The sequence below is a fragment of the Neomonachus schauinslandi genome, chromosome 1, assembly GCF_002201575.2.
Source record: "Neomonachus schauinslandi chromosome 1, ASM220157v2, whole genome shotgun sequence".
NCBI lineage: Eukaryota > Metazoa > Chordata > Mammalia > Carnivora > Phocidae > Neomonachus > Neomonachus schauinslandi.
In genome coordinates this window covers 101,918,588-101,939,129 of record NC_058403.1, presented here as the reverse complement: position 1 = coordinate 101,939,129, position 20,542 = coordinate 101,918,588, and the positions used below count along the sequence as shown (strand labels likewise).

Here is a 20,542-nt window from a genome sequence, read left to right as displayed (position 1 = left end):
GATACCCCTAAAGCTATCAATCCCCGCCCATGTCATGGAAAGTCTTTGTAAACTTTCTTGGGATTTGCATACTGATGTTGGAAGACTATTGTATGAGCTCATTCTTCTACCACTTTTAAATATATCCTTCAAATCTGTGCCCCATCATTACACCTTGTACATCAATCACCAACAATGTGGTGGGTATTTTTCCAGTTACTGGAGATACAACAACCAATAAAAGAGACTGTCCTTTGTGCTAGTAGAGGAGATAGACAATAAGTTATCAGAATTTGACTCCATTTTACAGTGAGCAAACTAGGGACATGATCATGATAGAGTCAGAAATAGAAAGCTCAGGCCATTGCGGCCCCTGGGACACAGCTGTCATGTCTCCCGGTAGCCTGCAAGGGCCGGGCGCTGTGACCTCCGTCCTACGTTTCCCCAGCTCCAGGTAGAGTGCAGGCACACAACGGGCTCTCCATGCATATTTGCTTAATTAATTGTCTGATAAACTGTCCTTTAAATGAGGACCACTATAGAGTCATTTATAAAATCACAGCAGTTTTAGATTCAGAAGGAAACTTAGTGACCACTTGATCCCATTTCTCCTTTCCTTTTTTTTAGGAAACTGTTTATTCTCCATCAACCTTATATCCATTTTCTGTTTAAGAGTCTGTGGAAGAGCAGCTTAGGATCACGCAGGGGTTGTTCCTACCCACCGAGTGGCCTGAGCAGTGGGAGCTGCAGAGCAGTCCTGAGCCATGGCTGGGAGCTCCAGTCTTCCGTAGGGAACTGCACGACACGTGCACACCATCTGAGACCTCAGGCTGAGTAGCAGTAAATTCGGGATCTGGGGCAGCCCATTCACCCGGAAATTCCCCCTTGGTCACGGCCTTTTCAGGAGAGATCAGGCCTGGCCTCCCCTGGGGGTTCACGAGAGATGGTGCCACACGTGTGCAGAACTTCCCCGGCCAGCATCCCCCGCCCCCGACCCACTGCGCGAGCTCCCGCGCTCTTGTGTGGGTGGCCGTGTCCACACAGCGCAGAGGAGAGTCTGATTACACAAAGCGATAGCAGGCCGGTTAACAGAAGACATCTCTGTGAGAGGCTGGTGGTCAGCCCGGGGATCCCTAACCACCGGGAGACACAGCCCCCTGCAGGCCGCCAGCACCTGGTTAAGCGAAGGTTCCGGGAGCGAAGCGGCCACAATCAGAGTGGCTCCCGCGGCAGCAGCTGACTTGAGCACAGCCCCCGGGCCACTGTGCCTGGACGATATGACACTGACATCAGCCGGGTTTTTGATGGCAACAACGGCACCAGCTGCTGGCAGAAGCTTCTCATAAGATCTCTCCAGATTTGAAATATGCCATCGCTTTCCCTTTTGTATATGTGCTGTTTCATTTGGAAGTCAGGGTTGGTGCCACCTAAGTGGGTTCCTGCTGCAAGGAATTACAGGACATCCTCCTCCCATAGCAGGAGGATGCCAAGGGCTCTGAACATTGTGAAAGTTTCCCTTTAAGTTCCATGGGGACCCAGAACAATGTGGACCCTCATATGGACCCTCAGCACAGAAAAGCCATTTCACCTTTTCTTGAAGAAGAGAAATGAAGACTGGAAAGGCAAAGTGACTTGTCAAGGTTACGAATCTAGTCAGTGATAGATCTTGAATTTGTGGCCAGTGGAAACTCTAGATCCTTCCAATCCAGGCAAATTCTACATCCAGTGTCCTTTAACATAGTCCAACTTGACAGCCTCCACTGAGAAATATTCCTGCTCCATAACCAAGTAACCTCCCAATAAAGCCTTAGCATCTACATGAAATGTGAAATAAGAAAATGTTTCTATTTCACTAATTCCCTTGGAATTCACAGGAATAATGTATCATAACAGAAACAACTGGTCAGTTGGGTCACTGAGAGTGGCTATCCATATAATCCAAAATGTGGTTTCTTGTTTTCAGCTTGGAGAGTATGAATGAAATTTTTAATGAATGGGATTCTTACACGGTTTCACTGTGAATTTAATATCTATAAAGAAGCCCAGAGGCCAAACTTCCCATTAAGGGTTAGCAGGATCCCTGGTCAAGAAGATTCCCTCAGGCAGAGAAATAACAGTTCAAGTGGAAAAGCAGTTGCTTCTGTTCTGAGGTCTCTGGGGTAAGTCCTTGAAGTCACTGCTGCCACTACCAGAGGGAAGTCCCTAGTGGCCAAAGAAAGAGGTTCCAAGTAAAAGAAAGAGTTGTTTAATTACACTGGCACAAATGGAAACCAAACAAGTAAATAAGAGAATTTGAGAGGAGAATTTGTTGCTTTGGTTTCTGAGTCTGCCCCCAGTGGTTTCATTTTGTGTATCTGTGGCATTTGGTTGAGGTGATGTGCAGTGAGAAGTTTCTGCTCATGGCTTTCCAATAAGAAATCCTGGAAACCACACTCAGGGGTAAGGACCAAAGGAACCCAAAAGAAGAAATCCTTTCACAGCTATCCTTCACCCTCTACGGATGACCCCCAGATAAGCAGCTCTATCCCTGAGCTCTCTTCTGCATTCCAAGCTGGATTTCTCACTCCCTCCTGGACGTCTCTACGTGAAACTTCCAAAGACATCTCAAATCCATTCTCATTGTCTTTGCCCCCAAAACTGATCCTTCTCCTGTTTTTTCTTGCTCAGCAGACCACCCTACCATTTACCCAGGTACCCAAGTCTGAAACCTAGAATTTCTTCTTGACTCTTTCTCCTGTACCACTTCAAACTCAGTCATCTCCAGGTCCTGTCATTGCTGTCCTCTAAACAAACTGCACACCTTTCTCTTCCTTAGAAGGCATAAAGCCAGTGCCTTCATGGATCATCAGTTCTCACTGGAGCTCCTACGTGGGCTCCCAGCCTCCCGTTGGTCCCCTCCAGCCTGCCCTCCACATTGTTCCTCGTGGTCTTTCAAAAATAAAAGTTCAATTACCTACCTTTCCACTCTTTAAAGTCCTTCAGTGACCCTGGCAACAGAAACATCTATAAAATATGATGAAACAAAGAAGGAATCTGTAAGTCTGGACACAAGAGTAGAAATTCGAGCCCTGTTACTCATCTTGGGCAAGTCACTGGGCCTGTCAGAGCCTCCATTTCCTTATCCATAAGGTTTTAGTCTATATTATTTATTTTTTTTTAATTTGTAGTGATGAAATAATGTTAGTTTTGACCCACAAATTTAATTTCAGAATTCACTGGGAGGCTGTGACCTGCTGTTGATAAGTATTGAACCACACAGTTTCTAAGTTTCCTTCTAACTCTGAAGATTTGGATAGGCCAAGTCAGAAAAGAGAAGAGCTTAACAGACTAGGAAGAATCCCTTTTAACTAATACCATAGAAACACTCACTTATATACGATGAGGCCATCCCATATCCTAGTCAACAGCTCACTATTTTGCCATTTGTAAATATGGAAACCACAGACACTAGTTAAAAATTAATCATGGGGGCGCCTGAGTGGCTTAGTTGGTTAAGTGTCTGCCTTCGGCTCAGGTTATGATCTCAGGGTCCTGGCATCAAGCCCCATGCCCGTGTCGGGCTCCCTGCTCAGGGGTGGGTCTGCTTCTCCCTCTCCCTCTGCCCCTGGCCCCCACTCATGCTCTCCCTCTTTCTCTCAAATAAATAAATAAAATATTTTTTAAAAAGTAACCACATAATATATACAATGGAATATTATGCAGCCATCAAAAAAAAAAGAAATCTTAACCATTTGCAATGACATGGACGGAACTAGAGGGTATTATGCTAAGTGAAATAAGTCAGTCAGAGAAAGACAATTATCATATGATCTCACTGATATGTGGAATTTGGGAAACAAGGCAGAGAATCATAGGAGAAGGGAGGAAAAAATGAAACAAGAAGAAACCAGAGAGGGAGACAAACCATAAGAGACTCTTAATCTCAGGAAACAAACTGAGGGTTGCTGGAGTGGAGGGGGCTGGGAGGGATGGGGTGGCTGGGTGATGGACATTGGGGAGGGTATGTGCTATGGTGAGCGCTGTGAATTGTGTAAGACTGATGAATCACAGACCTGTACGCCTGAAACAATACATTATATGTTAATAATAAAACAAACAAACAAATACTTAATATATGTGCAGAGCTTTTTAATAACCACTTTGTTGCATAAAATCTTGCTATGGAAAATCAAAATAATAATAATAATTTTTAAAAAATAAAAATAATTAACCACAGACCTCAGTTTAAAATTGTATAATTGGTTTTATGATAGTATCCACAACTCCCTGTCTCTTTAGGCAGCCAGTCCCTTTTAAAAAATACAAAAAAGTGTGGAGAACAGGGGTGCCTGGGTGGCTCAGTCGTTGAGCGTCTGCCTTTGGCTTAGGTCATGATCCCAGGGTCCTGGGATCGAGCCCCACATCGGGCTCCCTGCTTGGCGGGAAGCCTGCTTCTCCCTCTCCCACTTCCCCTGCTTGTGTTCCCTCTCTGTCTCTCTCTGTCAAATAAATAAATAAAATCTTTTTTTAAAAGTGTGGAGAACAGCTTTTTTTTAAATTTGATAATATACCTTGCAGATTATTCTGTATTAGTATATTCAGATACACATCCTTGGATGGCTGTATAGTATTCCATTTCTAGACAGAGGTTTATTTAATTAATTCATTACTGATGGCCATTTATACTGAACCACAAACATCCTAGAAGTGGAATTTCAAAGACAAAGAATATATGCAGTTTTCATTTGCTAGATATTACCAAGTTATCTTCCACGGAAATTTTACAAATTTACACCCCAATGAACCAGGTATGAGTGACAGTTATCCCAGATCTTCACCAACATTTGCTTGAGAATCAGCCACATGGATTCATATCTCAGCTTTGGCATAAGATATGTGATCTTGAACAAGCTGCTGAATCACTCTGAGCCTCAGTTTCCCTGTCTTTTGGCAATACCCACAGGATTGTTACAAGGATTAAATGCAGTAACGAATGAAGAAGATATTTTATAATTTATCAGATGTGTTTGGCAACATCTCGTTTTCTTTTTTTTTTTTTTAAGATTTTATTTATTTGCGAGAGAGAGAATGAGAGACAGAGAGCACGAGAGGGAGGAGGGTCAGAGGGAGAAGCAGACTCCCCGCTGAGCAGGGAGCCCGATGTGGGACTCGATCCCGGGACTCCAGGATCATTATCTGAGCCGAAGGCAGTCGCCCAACCAACTGAGCCACCCAGGCGCCTTTTTTTTTTTTTTTTTTTTAAGCACATCTCGTTTTCTACCAGCCCTATCCCAGTAACAGTAATATAATATTTAACTTTAACATACTATTGTAAATCAACTTATAATTGTAATAGTATAAACCCCTTGAAGGCTGTCAAATTTAAGTAGTATGCCTCCTAGCCTCTGTGGCAAACTCTGTGCTCAATCAATGTTGACACATGATGTCTCAGAACACACATCTTCATCTTTAAATATATAGTTTTCAAGTGAGTCTTGCTTATTGATGGTCTTTGAAAGTTAACGCTTTCTAAGCTCTAATGCAGTGCATGATGGACTGACGAAATCATTGCAGGTGACCAATATCTCTTACCAAAAATAGCTCATTTGTTCTGTCAGAAGTTGGTTTTGCAGTGCCATAATATACCAAAGGAAAATTCTCCAAGCAACATTCTTTAGAGTCATTCACTAGAACCTAAGTATTTTTTTTTAACAGCTTTACTGATGTATCATTTACCTATCTGGAGTATAAAATTGGTGATTTTTGGTAAATGTACAGAGTTGTGCAAACATCACCACAATCCAGCTTTAGAACATTTCTATCAGCCCAGTAGGATTCCCACATGCCCATCCACATGTCCTCTGCAAGTCTGTTGTGTCAGCTCGCCAGGGATGTGAGGAGAACTTGGATCCTCTCTGCTCCCACACTGCACACTCTCAGAAGGCAGGTGTGTAGAGAATTTTTCAAGCTCCTCAGTGATTGTCTCATTTCCAGATCTCTCTATGAAATTTCTGGCTTGTTGGCCATAAGATTGCTTTTTCCAACCTGACAACAACCTCTGCTGAATGAAGTGCTGGCCACCCTCATTCACTTGCCGCCAAGATCCTGACGACATGACTGGGAGGTGTTTTTCGCCTTTTGCTGGAACTCAGTTGTGCTCTGTCCAGCAGCAAACCTGCCGTGGGTGCTTTCGGCTCGCCGCATTCTACCAGAAGCTTTGCACTGACTGAGCTGGGACGGGAGTGGGGGTGGTGGGGGGACAGTGCCAGGCAAGAATGCCATATCTTCCCATTCTTCATACCAAAATACAGCAGTTCTGGATGAAAAGAACACTTCTCAATTTGTTGTTTGCCTCTGGTCGATTTCCAGAGCCCTGAAGTGGATGCTGTTGACAATGCTGTCTAGTTTTATCATTAACCTCTAGGGGGATGACATACTGACTTGCTCTTTCTGCCCTATTGGAGTCTGGAACTTGAGTGTGAACCTGAGCAGCCTTCCTCTACTGGACTTCTCAGTGTTCCAGCAGCTCTGACCGGCGGCCTTCAGTGGACAGTACTGTAAGTGATGAATTCTTTGAAGGGAGAGCCAGGACCCAAGGTCACTGTGCCAGACCTGGCAGTCCTGAGGTGGCCGGACAGCAGTCAGCATACACGGTTGGTCTTGGTTCTGCAGGGGAAATTGATGGACAAAATGAGCCCAATAGGACAAAAAAAGCAGCAGTAAAAATATGTATTAAATGTAGCCTCTTGTGGCTTTTTAAACGCTAAGAACTGAGCCCCTTCCCAGCTCAGGAAAATCCAGAAGTGAAGGACATTTGGAAGACAGCTGAGGGGCTGAAAGAAATTACTGCCTTGAGACTGAGACATTTTGTTGTAAGCAGTGTAGCAAGTTCAGTGTTCCTCTTACATCTACAGAGAAGAGTCCTTTACTAATATCCCAAGAAGCCAGTAGAGCATAACAGCTTGATGTTTGGGGTTGGAGCCAAACTCACTCAGGTGGAACAGCCCCCCACCTTTCCCACCTGCCCCTTTTACATGCTGTGTGACCCTGGGCGATTTTCCTAAGCTCCCTCTGCCTCACCTGCCTCTTCTGTAAACAATACTTGCCTCAGAGGGTTTGTACGTGTGGAAGGTCTTTGAATCATTCCTGACCGGTGGTATAAGCTCAGCAGATATTAGTTCTTATTAATATTTATAAACATTGTTTCTAGGGTTCCCCAGTGCATCCCTCATGAGAGGTTACTGGCTGTGAAATGTCCTTACCAGCTCTGGGATAGAGGAGTGGAGTGAGAGCAGGAGCTTAAGAATGGGGCTGCTTTCAGATGCACAATTGTGCCCCCCAAGTGGTACCAAATCCACTCAGAATGACCTGCTGGCCACCACGCTTCTCAGACAGGTGTTTGGGAGCTCCTCCGGACCATCCCTCCCCAAGCTCAATCCCTGAGCATCAGGCCCCACTGTGCCTGGCCCACATGCCTACTGACCAAGCACCCCTTTCCTCAGGCTGGGCACCCAAGAGTCAGAGGTCCTCTCACCTAGATTCTCCTAGCTCTTCCCTTCAGCTCCTGTGGCCAGGTCCCTGGCAGCTGGCTCTCTAGCTCAGCCTGGCTCCAGGCAATGGCCGACACTCCCTAAGGTGACACTTAGGAGCCCTATTTACCCTGCCAAGACAGCAGGTACTGCTTCTCTGATAATCTGAAATAACTAGCCACCGCTTGATAAAGACACTCAGTGAAAATACATACATGTCATATTCTTGGTATAGGTCAAAATGGCAATCATTCCAAAATTTGACTTCAGTTCTTGTTTAGGGCTGCATGAGACACCACAGAGTGTTTTAGTAATTCTTGATCTCTTAAAAATATATGCCAGGCCCATTTACGGAAATCAGGATTAAACACACTAAGAGTCCTTATCACATTGAATTCCCATTTTCATGTGATAGAACATAAACTCAGATCTGAACCATATGGGTTTAAGTGATAAAATCAAGCTTAAGACAACCAAACCAAAACAAAATAAAACAAACAAAGCACTAAGAAAGCAGTGGGCCTAATGGCTCAAGGTGTAGCCAGTGAGCACAGACTGCCTGAGTTCAAAGACTCGCTCTTCCCCAGTAGCTGGGTGAGCTTGGATTAGTTAATTAACCTTGCTGTGCCTGTTCCTTCATCTGGAAAATAGGAATAGTCATAGTACCTGCCTCATGAGGTTGGGTTTGGTTTTTTGTTTTTTGAGATTTTACTTATTTGACAGAGAGAGAAAGAGAGAGCACAAGCAGGGGAAGCGGCAGGCAGAGGGAGAGGAAGAAGCAGACTCCCCACTGAGCGGGAAGCCCGACGTGGGGCTCGATCCCGGGACCCCGGGATCACGACCCAAGCCGAAGGCAGATGTTTAACCAACTGAGCCACCCAGGTGCCCCCTCATGGGGTTCTTTTAAGAAATAAAGGGTGTGATGTGTGTAGCACACTTAGAATAGTACCACATTACTGATGCTTATAAAGTTTAGCTATTCTTCCATTTGTTCTTATTGTATTATTTGCTGGTCAGATAAATCAGCATTTCCTAATTGTTGGTCCATGGAACTCAAAGAGGCCACAAAAACTTACCACTAAATGGACTCAATTTTTTAAATTTTTTATTGTTATGTTAATCACCATACATTACATCATTAGTTTTTGATGTAGTGTTCCATGATTCATTGTTTGTGCATAACACCCAGTGCTCCATGCAGAACGTGCCCTCCTCAATACCCATCACCAGGCTAACCCATCCTCCCACCCCCCTCCCCTCTAGAACCCTCAGTTTGTTTTTCAGAGTAAATGGACTTAATTTTTAAGACAAAAACTCACATTGCGCTTAATCAATAAGGTAAATTATATGTGAAGTCAATATGTTGGAAAAATTTGTATTTTCAGTGATAAATAAAGCCAAAATGATTATTCAAATGTTTTACTCTCTTATTGTAAATTTTCATAGAATGAAGTCTATGCTTGCACACCTTTAACAGCCTGTGAAGGAGAATTTTCATATTTGACCAATCCACAGTGTTGGGAGATGTTGCTAGGAGAATAAGCACTTAGAAAGAGGCTGCTCCACTCCTTAATTCCCATGTGAATTTATAGGCACAGTAGATTAATGACTGTCCCGGGACACATTCAGCATCAATAACAACATTAAAATAATTAGAAAATAGTTATTTAAAACAGTGTGCTAAATATATTTGTAATACCTATAAGAAAGGCATAATAGTCACAATATGTTAAAACATCTTACTTATCAATAAGGCACAGGCTAACAAGGCAATTTATAAATGACAAAAGAGAATAAATGGACAACTTATAAAAGAAATACAAATGACTACACAATAGGAAAAGGTGCTTAACCTCACTAACAACACACAAAATGTCAAGCAGATATATTTACTCCTAACCCACTGGCAAAGACAAAAATAAATAATTGATGTTACTCGGGATTAGTAACAGTTGGGTGGCAATGTGAACTGGTAGAGCTTAGAGCAAGAATGCTGCCAGAACTTTCTCTCTCTCAGGTGCAAAGCCAGCCGGGAAAAGTGTCTGCCTCGGAGCTCCACCACGTCCCAAAGGCTCTAGTCTCATGCGCTTCCCTAAAGCAAGCACCGTGGCTGAGGAATACAGCACCACGGTTGGCTTAGTCTGAGCCAGTGGGGGGGGGGGGGCCCACCCAAAGGAGACAAAAATTTAAAGTCACAGACCGCATTTAAAGCCACAGAAATGAACAGGATCACTCAGGGAGAAAATTTAGAGAAGAGCCCAGCACCATGCCAGTGGGAAACTATCATGTAACCACAGATACTGTGTGTATCTTTCCAGGGTGGGTCCATGCTTTCACATTCCTATTTATGTGCATATATTGTTTTATTAATATATAAGACATGACCTCATGTGTATCATTGTTTCCCTCACCAGTATGTCCCGGAGTAATTTCCGTGCCTGGTATCCCCCAATTTAAGGCTTCCCTGGGCTATTTCTCTGAATTAACTCTTGACTGGGGCCAAGAAGAAAGTGGAGGTGGTCCGCTCCTTATGCCCCAACCCACCTCACCCCTACCTTCCTGATAATGGTACCACCATTTCCTGTGACTTGGTTTCTCTTTCTTACATTTTATTTTTTGTTATCCTTTTCAGAATTTATTATCCTGATTTTGTCTCTTTGGGGGTACATCTATGCTGTCATTTCAATGAGTTTTCAGAAGAATACGTGTGTAAGTCACATGGTCAGTCTGCTACAGCAAAGCAAAAGTCTCCGTAATGTACTATAAAGGATAAAAGCAAGTTGTAGAAATATCTACATATACATATATCTACATCTATGTATATAATACATATATGTTTACATATATACCATTTTTAAATTAACAAATGTATGCTCTGTATGTTTAGAAGTCAAGCAAGAACTTTGTATAGTATACATCTCTATATTTTAAAAAGTTTTTTGAATGGGCATCAAATATTTTTACAAAGAAATATTTTTAAAAATCAGTAAGCTGATTTTTAATTTTTTAAGAGAGAACATGGTCATTAGAGAAATCATTGAAAATTCAAGAAGAAAAATGAGTTAGAAGAAAACCTTCCATAAAGTGTGGAATTACTATATTGTACATCTGAAACTAATATAATACTGTAAGTTAACTAACTGGAATTAAAATAAAAACTTAAAGAAAACCAATCTCCTTTCACTTTGTTGATAACTATTTGTCAGAATAATATTTTGGCTTGTATCCCCTTTATCTTTTTTCACTGCAAGTATGCACATGCTTTTTCTCCTCAATGCAGTAATTTTTAACATAATGATGTTTTCTCTTAATAATATGTCCTGAGCATCTTTCCAAATCAATAAAGAAGTATCAGCTAATCTAAAAGAATAGATTTAATATTCTCTTTCCAATAAAATTAGAAATCAATATAGAAAGATAAAGGAAAATACATTGGAATTTTAAAGATATCATTCTAATAGTGTATGAGTTGAAGAGGAAATTACAACATAAATTTCAAAATGTTGGAAACTAAAAGATAACCAAAGCTCTATAAATCAAGAATTGTAAGATGCAATGTATGTTATATTACATTATGTTAGTAGTCTTAAATGCATTTATTGGTAAGTAAGAAATCTTTAGTAACAAAGAAAGATTGAAAATAATTTGATTTTTTAAATCTGTGTGGTAGTTACATGGGTATTTATTACATATATATGTTTTTGGTTTTTTGTTTTTCTGGGTATTTGGGATATCTCATATATTAAAACTTTTTAAGAAAAATAAATGAGTTAACTCAGGAAACATTTGACTCAAAGTAAACTCAAAGAAAGCAGGAAAAAAGAAATAAATACAAAAGCAGAAACTAATTATGATCAATAAAGCTAAAAGCCAGTTCTTTGAAAAGACAATAAATAAGCCCCCCGTTATACTGATCAAGAAAAAAGAGAGAAGACACGAATTAGGCACAAAATAACATTAGAAATGAAAGGAAGATATAACTACAGATGCAGTTGAAAGTTTAAAGTATAAGAGAAAAATATTATAAGTTTGGAAAATATAAATTATAAAAATAAATTCAAAGAGAAATGGAAGACTTGAATAAACCAACAACTGTTTAAAAACTTGACTAAGTTGCAAGGGAAAGAAGTGCTCCTTTGTCCTCTCACAAGCAGCACAGTATGGTCATAGGCAGGTTTTAACAACATTCAATAGATTATTTTATCCAATACAACCATCACAAAAAAAAACAGAACATTTTTCAAAGAAAAAAAGAAAGCTACCAACTTATTTTCTGGAACAAAACTGTTTTAGCCTGGGCTTCCCTGAAAACAGAGCCTGAAACTCAGGCTTGCGTGTGGGTCGTTTATTTGGAATATGATCCCGGGAAGTCGAAGTGAGGGACGGAAGATTGAAACGAGGAAGGAGGAAAGCTAACGTAAGGATACTTCATTGAGTTGGCTTCCACTAAGGGAGACCGAAAGGCCCTATTAATTTCATCTCGGGACTGTCACCCTGGGAAAAGAAAGGAAGGTGCATAGGCTCACCTGAGTAGTTTGGTCAAGGTCCGACCTTGGTCAAAAGTGCTCCCCTGGGCACCTGGGGCGCCTGGGTGGCTCAGTCGGTCAAGCATCTGCCTTTGGCTCGGGTCATGGTCCCAGGGGCCTGGGATTGAGTGCCCATCAGGCTCCCTGCTCCACAGAGGGTCTGCTTCTCCCTTTCTCTCTCCCTCTGCTGCTCCCCCTGCTTGCGCTCATACTCTCTTTCTTTCTCTCTCTCAAATAAATAAATAAAATCTTAAAAAAAAAAAAGAGTGCCCCCCAACAGGTGTTAGCTCTTCACTCCCCAGCACAGAGCAGGTTTTGTGGGCATCGCTCACCTATGCATTGGGAAAGCCCGAGGAAGGATGTGAAAGGAACATGGCATGAACTGAGACAAGGTACGGTAGGTTGTCCTGGGACAAAGCCAGCATGGAACTGGTCATCCAGGAGTTAGAGGTAGGGCTGGAAAGATGTTTAATGCTCAAGAGATGTTTGATAAAAAAAACTAAAAACAGGTTTTGCCACCAAAACCAGATCAAAACTATATAAGAAAAGGACTCTATGGGCCAATCTCACTTACACAGACGGATACAGAAGTCCTAAATAAAACCTAAGCAAGTCCCAAAAGGGCTTATCTCAGGAATATAAGAATTTGCTATTAGGAAATACCCATCTGTGTGACTCAACACACTAACAGATTAAAGAATAAAAACAAAATATGATCATCTTCACAGATGTAGAGAAAACATTTGAATATCATTCACAAATTTTAAAAATCTCTTAACAAACCAGGAATGCAAATAAACATCCTTTTATTAATAAGGCTACCCTATCAAAAACCAACAGCAGCACCACAAAAAGATGAAGGCCTAAAAGTTTCCCATTAAAATCAGGATCAGGGGTGCCTGGGTGGCTCAGTCAGTTAAGGGTCTGACTCTTGATTTCGGCTCAGGCCATGATCTCAGTGTGAGATGGACCCCCTTCAGATTAGGCAATGATTTCTTAGATGCGACACCAAAATCACAAGCAACAAAAGGAAAAATACACAAAGTGGACATCATCAAAATTTAAAATTTCTCTGCTTCAGGGATGCCTGGGTGGCTCAGTCGGTTAAGCGTCTGCCTTCAGATCAGGTCATGATCCCAGGGTCCTGGGATCGAGTCCTGCATCAGGCTCCTTGCTCAGAGGGGAGGCTGCTTCTCCCTCTGCCTGCCACTCCCCCTGCTTGTGCTCCCTCTCTCTCTCTTTGACAAATAAATAAGATCTTTTAAAAAATAATAATAGTAAAAATAAAATTTCTCTGCTTCAAAGAACACCATCAAGAAAGTGATGATACAACCCACAGAATGGGAGAAAATCTTTGCATATCATATGCCTGATAAGAGACTTCTATCTAAAAAATATAAAGAACTATTACAACTCAGTAATAAAAAGACAAACTGGTTCAAAAATGGGTAAAGGATTAAAGAAGATCTACAAGTGGCCAATAAGTACATGAGAAGATGTACAACATCACTAGTCATTAAGGAAATGAAAATCAAAACCATGCTGAAACACTACTCCAAACCCACCAGGACGACTATAAGCCAAAAGTTAGGTAATAACCATTGTTGGTGAGAATGTAGAGAAATTGGAACCCTCATACACCTAATGGTGAGAATGTAAAATGGTACAGCCATTTTGGAAAACAGTCTGGCAGTTCTTTAAACAGTTACCATATGACCCAGCAATTCTACTTTAGATTTATACCCAAGAGAAATAAAAACTTAAGTCTACACAAGACCATGATTTCGTGAACATTCATAACAGCATTACTGATAATAGCCAAAAGGCAGAAACAACCCAAATAGCCATCAACTGATGAATGGATAAATAAAATGTGGCATGTTTGTATCATGGGATATTTTTGGCAACAAAATGAAAGGAAGTGATTTGGCAATGACTTCTAGGATATGACAACCAAGGCACAGGCATCAAAAGAAAAAACAGATAAACTGGACTTCAACAAAAATAAGAACTTCTGTGCGTCCAAGGGTACTATCAAGACAGCAAAAAAGACAGCCTACGGGATGGGATAAAATATTTGTAAATCATATATCCAATAAGAGAATAACACCCAGAATATATCGAGAACTCTTAAAACTCAACTACAAAAAAAGACCCAATTCAAAAATTAGTAAATTACTTGAATAGACATTTTCCCAAAGATCTACAAGTGCCCAGTAAGCACATGAAAAGATGCTCAATAACATTAATCATTAGAGAAATGCAAGACGAAACTCCAGTGAGATACCACTTCACACCTAGTAGGATGGCAATAATAATGAAAATGGGTGTTGATAAGGATACAGAGAAACTGGAACCCTCATGTGTTGCTAGCAGAAATATGAGATGATGCAGCCACTGTGGAAAACAGTTTGGTGGTTTCTCAAAAGGTTAAACAGAAACTACCATATGACCCAGCAATTTCACTCCTAGGGAATTGAAAAGAATTTAAAGAACTAAAAAGTAGAGACTCAAACAGATATTTGCACATCAATGTTCACAGTGGCATTATTCACAAAAGCCAAGAAGTGTAAACAACCCAAGTGTCCATCAAGGAATGAATGGATATACAAAATGTGATATATATATGATATATATATCATATATATTTTATATATATTATATGTACATAATATATATGTAACATATGTAATGAAATATTATTCAGTCATAAAAAAGGAGTGAAATTTTGATATGTGCTATAACTTGGATGGATATTGAAAACATTTTGCTTAGTGAAATAAACCAGACATAAAGGACAAGTATTGTATGATTCCACTTACATGAGATACCTACAATAGGCAAATTCATGGACAGAAAGTAAAATACGGGCTACCAGCGGCTGGAGGGTGAAGGGAAAGAGTACTACTTAATGGATAAAATGTTTTTCTTGGGGATGTTGAAAAAGTTTGGGATATAGATGATGGTGATGATAACACAACATAGTGAATGTACTTAATGCCACTGACACGTAAACTTACAAATGGCTAAAATGATAAATCTTATGTATATTTTACTACAATAAAAAAAGAAATGACGTATTGATACATGCTCCAAAATGGATGAACCTTGAAAATATTATGCTAAGTGAAAGCAACCAGTCACAACAAATCACATATGGGATGATTCCATTTATATGAAATTCCGGAATAGGCAAATTCACAGAGACAGAAAGAAGATTAGTCCTTGTGTAAGGATCAGAGGGAGGGAGAGCTTAGGAGTGTGCAGTTTTTTATAGGGTGATGAAATGTTCCAACAATGATTGTGATGATCCTTACATGACTCTGTAAATATGCTAAAGCCATTGAATTTCACAATGTAAATGAGTAAATTATATGGCATATGAATTATGTCTTAATAAAGCTGTTACAAAACACCAAAAAATATTCAAAAATTATTTAAATTATTTAAAAATAAGAAAATAAGACCAAAAAATTAAAAAGAAGAAGAAGAAAGAGAAGAATGCAGAAGAAGTACACAGGAAAATGAAGAGAGAATGAAAAGAAAGAACAGAAGCTCTTTTAATCAGTAAGTAAACACAGAATTATTTGTTTATGATATAACTATTATAGAAGAGTTGACTCTCAAACAAACGTTTTAAATGTTGTTGATTCCAAGATCAACACACCAAAATCAATAGCAGCCTATAGTAGGCTGAATAGTGGCCCCCGGTGATATCAGGTTCTAATCCATGAAACCTGAAAATGTTGCCTTGTTTGGAAAAAGGATCTTTGCAGATGTGATAAGTTAAGGATTGAGATGAGGAGATCATCCTGAATTATCTGGATGGACCTTAAATGCAATCACATGTTTCATAAGAGGGCAATTTCACACATACACATACGGAGAGAGAGAGAGAAAGAGGAGAAGGCAATGTAAAGATAGAGCAGAGAGGGATTTGAAGGTTGACCTTGAAGATTGGATTAATGTGGACTCAAACCAAGGAACACTGCAGCCACCAGAAGCTAGAAGAGGTGAGGAACATGTTCTCCCCTAGAACTTCTGGAGGAAGTATAGCCATGCCAACAGCTTGATTTGGGCCCAGTAATACTGATCTTGCATTTCTGGTCTTGAAACTGTAAGAGAATAAATTTGTTTTGTTTGTTTTGTTTTTTAGATTTTATTTATTTATTTTGAAAGAGAGAGTGGTGTGGGAAGGGAGATGGAGAGAGAAATGCAGGCACACTCTGCACTGAGCACGGAGCCCAACTCGGGGCTCCATCTCACAACCCCGAGATCAGACTTGAGCCGAAACCAAGAGTTGGACACTTAACCAACTGTGCCACCCAGGTACCCCTAAATTTCTGTTGTTTTAAGCCATCAAGCTTTTTTTTTTTTTTTTTTTTTTTTTTTTTTTTTTAAAGATTTTATTTATTTATCTGAGAGAGAGAGAATGAGAGACAGCATGAGAGGGAGGAGGGTCAGAGGAAGAAGCAGACTCCCCGCCGAGCAGGGAGCCCGATATGGGACTCGATCCCGGGACTCCAGGATCATGACCCGAGCCGAAGGCAGTCGCTTAACCAACTGAGCCACCCAGGCGCCCCAAGCCATCAAGCTTTTAGAAATGGCAGCCCTGGGGAACTAATGCACAGCCCTATAGCACCCACCAGAAGAAACTAATTAAGAGACATAATGAACAAAAGTTCCCACTCATAATAGCAATAAACACTTTAAGATACTTAGGAACAAATCTAATACTGTTCAGCACTAATCACAGAGTTTCTGGTGAAGCACCAGGTCTTGCTTCCCTAGCAGACTAAAAAGCCCTTTGAGTTTTGAGAACACATTTTTATTTATGAATGATGTATCCAGTGCCTCCTTTGAACTGGTTAATCTACCAGGTACTAGAGATTTAAAAATAAATAGACATAAAGCCTGACCTCAAAACAAACAGACAGGCAGTAACACTAGAATGCAACAGGTATTTCAATAGAATTAACAGTTTCATGGGAGTTTGGCAGAAAGAGGAGCCCTACCTTGAAAAATTAAGTTTCACAAAGGAGAAACCTCCTGAACTACCTCTTCAAACTTCAGGCCAAGAAGAGGTGAAGCAAGAACAGTGCAAGTAGAAGGAATAGTGAGTGTAAAGATAATGAAGTATCAGGAAAGAATCTGACATATTTGGGGAACAGGAAAAAGTTCACTCTGTGTCCACTGCGGGCACTATTCTGTATGTATTGCATATTTCTTAGGGAAAAAGCTGGAAAGGTAGGAAGAGGCCAGATCAAAAGGAGAAGGAGGAGAGGAAGAGGAAGAAGGAGAAGGAGGAGAGGTAGAAGGAGAAGAGGAGGAGGAGAGGAAGAAGAAGAAGGAGGAGGAGGAAGAAGAAGAAGGAGGGGAAGAAGAAAGAAGAAGAAGAAGAAGAAGAAGGAGGAGGAGGAGGAGGAGAAGGAAGAAGAAGGAGAAGGAAGAAGAAGAAGAAAGAAGAAGGAGAAGGAGGAGAGGAAGGAGATAAAAGGGAAGGAGAAGAGGGGGAAGGAGAAGAAGACAAAGAAGGAGAAGGGGAGAAGGAAGGAGAGGGGAAGGGAGAAGGAAGGGAAAGGAAGAGGGAAGGGAGGGGGAAGATGGGGAGGGGGAGGAAAGATGCCTTAAGCCAAACAAAAGGACTCCTTGAAGAAAAGGAAGCTAGAAAAAGTCTTTAGCTATGGAAGAGATTTGATTTTTTTCTAGTTAACTCTGGTGGAGAGTGGGAACAGACTGGTATCATGGAGGCCAATTAGGAAGCAATGAAGCAATGAAGCAGTCCAGACAAGAGGTGGTGAGAGCTTCAGAAAAGCAGTGGAGGTGGAGGAAAGGTGACAGGTTGGAGAAGTTTTAAGCATCAAGTCCATGGAGATCAACTGGACGTGGAAGTGAAGGGGCAGTTGAAGAATGGCAACTCCATGAGAACAGGGGATGGTTGTCTGTCTGTGCACTGCCATGTCCCTGGCATTAACACCAATTCCTGGCACACAGTAAATACTCAAAAACCAATTGTCTAAGGAATAAATGTAGTACGACTCCCAGTCTGTAAGGTGGAAGATATATTTAATAGTGACATGAATAGGCAAAAACACGGGAGGAGGAATCTATGTATGGGCAAAAATGCAGTGGTTTATTTGAGTCCTGTTGGTTTATGTGCCTCTAAGTGGGGATTTTGTCTGGAACTCAGGAGTTTGAGACCACTGGAAATAGATGAGATTTCCAGGAAAAAGCATCAGAGCAAGAAGGGCTAAGATCAAGGATGGACCCTCGCCCTTCCTTCCACCCTCGTCCCCTCATATACACTGGGTTTTCACCAACTCTCAAGAGGAAGTCAGCAAAGGACACTCAGAAGCAGCTCCAGATGTAGGAGGAGCATGTTCCCCTGATGCCAAGGGATAAGAGTTGAGCAGGAAAGAGTGTTTACCCTCTCACAGGCTGCAAAGAATCCAAGTAAGATGAGAACCACAGGAAAGGCAATTAGGACACTGGATTAGTCTGCTCGGGCTGCCATAACAAAATACCATAGCCTGGGTGACTTAAACAACAGACATTTATTTTTCTCACAGTTCTGGAAACTGGAAGTCTGAGACCAGGGTGCCAACATGGTTGGGTTCTGGTGAGGACTTTCTTGCGACTTGCAGAGAGCTGCCTTGCCTCTGTGTGCTCACATGGAGGAGAGAGTGGGAGGGAGGAGAGAGAGAGGCTCCATTCTCACGACCTCATCTAAACCTAATTAACCCCCAAAGACTCCATCTCCAAATACCATCACATTAGGGGTTAAGCTTTCAAAATATGAATTTTGATGGGGACACAATTCGTCCATAGTGGAGACTGTTAATGACCCTTGAGAGAGCAACTTGAGAGGAGTGGGGAGAGCAGAAGCAGATAGTAATGGTAGAAAGTGAATGGGAGTAACCTTTGATATTTTTAGCTCTTTGTGCCTGGAATATAGTAGGACCTTACTAGATAACATTAAATGAATGTTTGTGGAAGATTCTCAGAACTTTTACCTGTCCCCTTATTCACTTAAAATAGTTACACCCTATCTTGAGTTTCTCCTGCATCCTTCTTCCAAATCCCTCTGGACTCACTTTGCTTCAGATGTCACAATTGTTCTGCTGAAAGCACCTGATGACCACGCCCCAGTGGAGAGCACGAGCCAGCTGCATGGAAGGACACTGAGCATAGCGACACCTGCATCAAACTGGGGAGTGTGCCCAGGTCTATGCAGGGCAACCTCCACCCAGCTCCAGCCAGCTCTTATCATAAAGAATTGTGGGCCCCGCACTGCGGTACATTTGTATTTTCCAAGAGAAGTCATAATCTCAGATTATTATGTGAAACTACCCAAGTTTTCCATTAGCAACTAATTCAAAGTAGTTATGGGGGTTCAACAAAGTGCACCTGCTGGGCTCTGAGACACTCAATCCACACACAACTCTCAGATCGCCATGCTGGTCCCTGCTGTAGATCTTGCAGGGAGTAAATTAAACGTAAATGACAGAAACTTCTACTACATAATAATAAATCAGAGAGTTCAGAACCTCATCAACTCCTAGGCATGATCTGGGTTGAGAATAAAAATAAGCTTCCCCTAAATTCATGGAAACATAACCCAAATTAGAGTTGCAGAGGACACTCAGAAATGTCAAGTTACATTCCTAATGGATCAAGAAGGACAAGCAGGCTGTTGACGACGCAGCCCTTCATGTCTCCATCAGAACAGATGTTGGTTAGAAGAGGCCACAGGGCAGTGATGTCACTCAGATCCAGACTCTCATTAGGAGCAGGATTGGGGGATGGTGAGGGGGCATCAGAGAAAAGAGGACCAGAGTCTGTTCCCTTGACCTCCCAGAGACCTGTTTCCTCCTTTATACAACCAAGGGGCTGAGCCTGGGTCGCCCTCTCCAGTCCCTTCTGCTCTGCTATGTGCACTGAGTGGTGGGCTGAATGCTTTTCTGTTCCCCTGTCGGGACTCAGGTTGTTTTCTGACCTGCAGGAGCAAGCAACACCTCTTCCATTGGATGAAAAGCTGTCGCCACAGGCCACAACCAGTCGGCACTCTGAACCAGTCTTGGAGGGGAATAAGCAGTGTCAGAAATTCATCTTCATAACTAGTAAGTGAAATTTGGCAGAGAAGAAAGACAAGAGACAAGACTAAAGGGAATAATTTGTTTTGTTTTGTTTTTCCACTCTGCATCCTTTCCCTTATTAAAATGAGAGAGACAACTTAAGAAAAAGTCTTGCTGTTAGAGGAGTAAATTGCATTCAATTTATTCATTCAACCACTCACTCAACAAATATTTATTGAGTGCCTCTGGGCTCCAGCCCCTGTGCTAGGCTTAGGGATAGATATATATATATACTATGAAAGAAAGGCACTGTGAGGAGGCAGACGCCTCCCTAAAAATGCTATTTAAGCTGGAGGGTGGAGGAGGAGCAAGGCATAAGAACTGTTCAGGGAAGGGTGTTCGAAGAATAGGAAATAGCAAGTCCAAAGAACTGAGTCAGAGAGAGCGTGGCAAG

The 20,542-nt window shown here is 41.5% G+C and overlaps 1 pseudogene; it reads right to left on the bottom strand.

Annotated features, from left to right (window-relative positions):
• Window positions 1-647: 647 nt before the first annotated feature.
• On the bottom strand, window positions 648-1,482 carry LOC123323226 (annotated as a pseudogene).
• Between the last annotated feature and the right edge of the window lie 19,060 nt (window positions 1,483-20,542).